At 40.7% G+C, this 3289-nt stretch overlaps 1 pseudogene; it reads right to left on the minus strand.

The window, feature by feature from the left end:
• Positions 1-1042: 1042 nt before the first annotated feature.
• On the minus strand, positions 1043-2927 carry LOC124803391 (annotated as a pseudogene).
• Between the last annotated feature and the right edge of the window lie 362 nt (positions 2928-3289).

The raw sequence follows: 3289 nt of genomic DNA on the forward strand, positions 1-3289 counted from the left end.
TTATAACTGCCATCTGGTTTCTGTACAAGTTGTAAATAGCCTTTCGCTCCCTGTATTTTACCCCTGCCACCTTCAGGATTTGAAAGAGAGTATTCCAGTCAGCATTATCGAAAGCTTTCTCTAAGTCTCCAAATGCTAGAAACGTAGGTTTGCCTTTCCTTAATCTATTTTCTAAGATAAGTCGTAGGGTCAGTATTGCGTCACGTATTCTACAGAAATTACAACAACCTTACTGAAGACATGCACAGTAACCTCTATCTACGAGCCACATGGAACAGATTTCATGTTTTGAGAAACCAACCAATGAATTTCATAATCGGAGATTGCAATAGTTGCAGCAAAACATGGATCTACCAAGAGAAAAAACTGCAATGGGAAATAAATCGAAAGAGGAGGAGAGAGATCAGGACTTAAGATTGTACACAGTTCCAAATTGCCAACCTCTTTCAACAGCGGACGATGGGGGCGTGGATACAACCCTGACAAATATTTGTAACAGATCGGATAGCTCTGCAATCAGGTAAGTCAGTAGTAGACGCGCTTCCGAGGACTTAACATATACAAATCACGCTGACCGTAAAAGCTGTAGTGTGCTCAGATAGGGTCCCATTTAAAAGGCGATTCAGCTTCAAGAAGGATGTTGCAGATTTTTCACAGAAGAACTGGCTCCCGGGACTGATGGGATATCACCTGTCGCCATCTCCTGTGACACATTTACACAGACGAATACCTCGGAAACATATCCGTAGAACTGGTGTTTATCTGGTAATAAATATGCAACCAGCCGCTTTTTTACGATTTATTTAACCATGAACATGTTTTCAAGCCACTGCAGGCCCATCATCAGATGGAGGTGTTATATTATTACATTGTTTTGTCGACCAAGTGTAGCTAGATGCAGTGCTGGTTAAATTTCCGTCATTTCCGCCAGCAGCACCAGCACTGCATCTAGGTACACAATTTGGAACTGTGTGTAATCTTAAGTCCAGATCTCTCTCCTCCTCTCTCCTCCTCTTTCGATTTCTTTCCCATTGGAATAACTTTATCCTGCTGTGGCATAATCTTTGTTAAGAGTACCTTTTAGTTTTCCTCTTTCTATCATTTCAGCAGTTTCATCAGGTTCATCAAAATCATCTTCTTCGTCTTCATCAGGAACGGAGCTATATGTGGATCCTACTGACAGTTGTTTTTTCAGTGATGGTTCCACAGTCTTTTCTGATTCTTCTTGATTGCTGACAAGCAGATTTATAAAGTCAGTTTTTTGTGTCATAAGTTCACTGAAAGCACCCTGGTCTTCGATTCGTCCATTGTTGAGAATAACAATCAAGTCAGCATCCTTGAGATATTGCAGTTGATGAGTGACTAAAATTCGTGTCTTTCTACATAAATAACCATTGATACATTCCTGAAACAGATGCTTACCAACATGTGCATCACCAGCAGACAGAGGATCATCTAGTAAATATATATCTGCATCTCTGTAGACTACCCTTGCAAGATTTATTCGTGCTCTCTGACCACCACTTAGACAGACACCTCTTTCACCAACAAGAGTTCAAATGGTTCAAATGGCTCTGAGCACTATGGGACTCAACTGCTGAGGTCATTAGTCCCCTAGAACTTAGAACTAGTTAAACCTAACTAACCTAAGGACATCACAAACATCCATGCCCGAGGCAGGATTCGAAGCTGCGACCGTAGCGGTCTTGCGGTTCCAGACTGCAGCGCCTTTAACCGCACGGCCACTTCGGCCGGCTACCAACAAGAGTTTTATCACCATTTGGAAATAGTTCAAAATCCCTTTTCAGTGCACATGCTTTTACTACCTCTTTATACTTTCTGTGATCATATGACTGTCCAAACAAGATATTCTGACGTACCGTTGCAACAAACAACCAAGCATCCTGAGAAGCATATGAAATTTTTCTGTCTGTTGTTATTGATCCTGAAGTTAGAGGAAGTTCTCAGAGAAAAACATGAAGTAGTGAGCTCTTTCCCGCACCTACTGGACCTATAACAGCACACAAATTCCCAGGCAGGACTTCCATACTGATATTTGTTAACGTTTCTGTTATAGATGATGGACACCATTTAGCAGAACACTTCTTCATTTGTACCCCTGTCTTCGTTTCTTTCAGTTTTTCTTTATCACTTTCTCCTAATGTGACTGGTGGTGGTAGTACTGGTACATGTTCCTCTTGCAACAAAAATTCCTGAATTCTGAAGATTGAAACTTTGGCCGCTGCTGACATTTGCATTGCTAGTGGAAGACATAAGGCCAAACAAAGTTGCAGAAGGTTGAAAAATTGTGCTAGAGTGAAAACTATATCAGCTGTTATAACATTTCCCAGAAGAGCATAAGCAACAACAGTGATATATAAAGATGTTCTTTCAGTAAAAACCATAAATGCCATACTGTAACCTCTCAGATAATTGGCTCCTCTAAGTACTTTGACTTCATTCCTTCGAGCAATTTCAATCATTTTTTCAAATGGCTTTTCCCATGCATACATTTTAATTACTTGGACTCCTGTGATGATTTCATTCATTAGCCGAACTCTGTCATCAGTTCTTACAGCAATTATTGAACGACACATTGTAGTCATCCGTGTTATGTGAGTCTGAACAGGCATCGTCTGAAGAAAAATTCCAGCAACTCCTATAATAGCTGCCGATCCAACTGCTTTCCATATGAAATATGTTGCCACAACTGTCTCTAATGGAGTTATCCAGAAGTAGTGAAGGAAAAATGTTACAAAATCAAACCGATTAACATCATTTGAAAGAAGATTTATCATCTTTCCTGTGGTTGTTTGTCCTGCCGTTGCTTTACTCAAACGAATTGTCTTCCTGTAAATAAGTGAACAAATAGCTACACGAATACGCATCCCTATTTGCTGCGCAATGAAGCCACTGTGATGATCCATGAAGAGACACAAAACAATATGACGATTAGCCCTTCCCCATACCAGAGAGCTGCCTCCTTCGTGACTGTTGTATCAGGTGTGAAATACTGCAAGAGGAGACCTAGAAGTATTGACCTGGAAGTGTTCACAATTACAATGTGCACTGCAACATATATCCGCAAGAGGCCGTACTGCTGACGAAATGTCTTTATAAGGGCCTTGAGAAGACTTGGTTTGTATGTAGCATCCTTTTTGGCCTTTGCCATCTCTTTATTCCAGTTGTTTCATCTGCGTTTTCGAGGCCGACTGTCGAGGAGAAGTTCTGTGTGTTACAGTGCTTGTGTGTTTTTTAAAGTCATTTTCGCCTCCATGAGAATCAATAA

The sequence above is a fragment of the Schistocerca piceifrons genome, chromosome 6 (genome assembly GCF_021461385.2).
Source record: "Schistocerca piceifrons isolate TAMUIC-IGC-003096 chromosome 6, iqSchPice1.1, whole genome shotgun sequence".
Taxonomy (NCBI): domain Eukaryota; kingdom Metazoa; phylum Arthropoda; class Insecta; order Orthoptera; family Acrididae; genus Schistocerca; species Schistocerca piceifrons.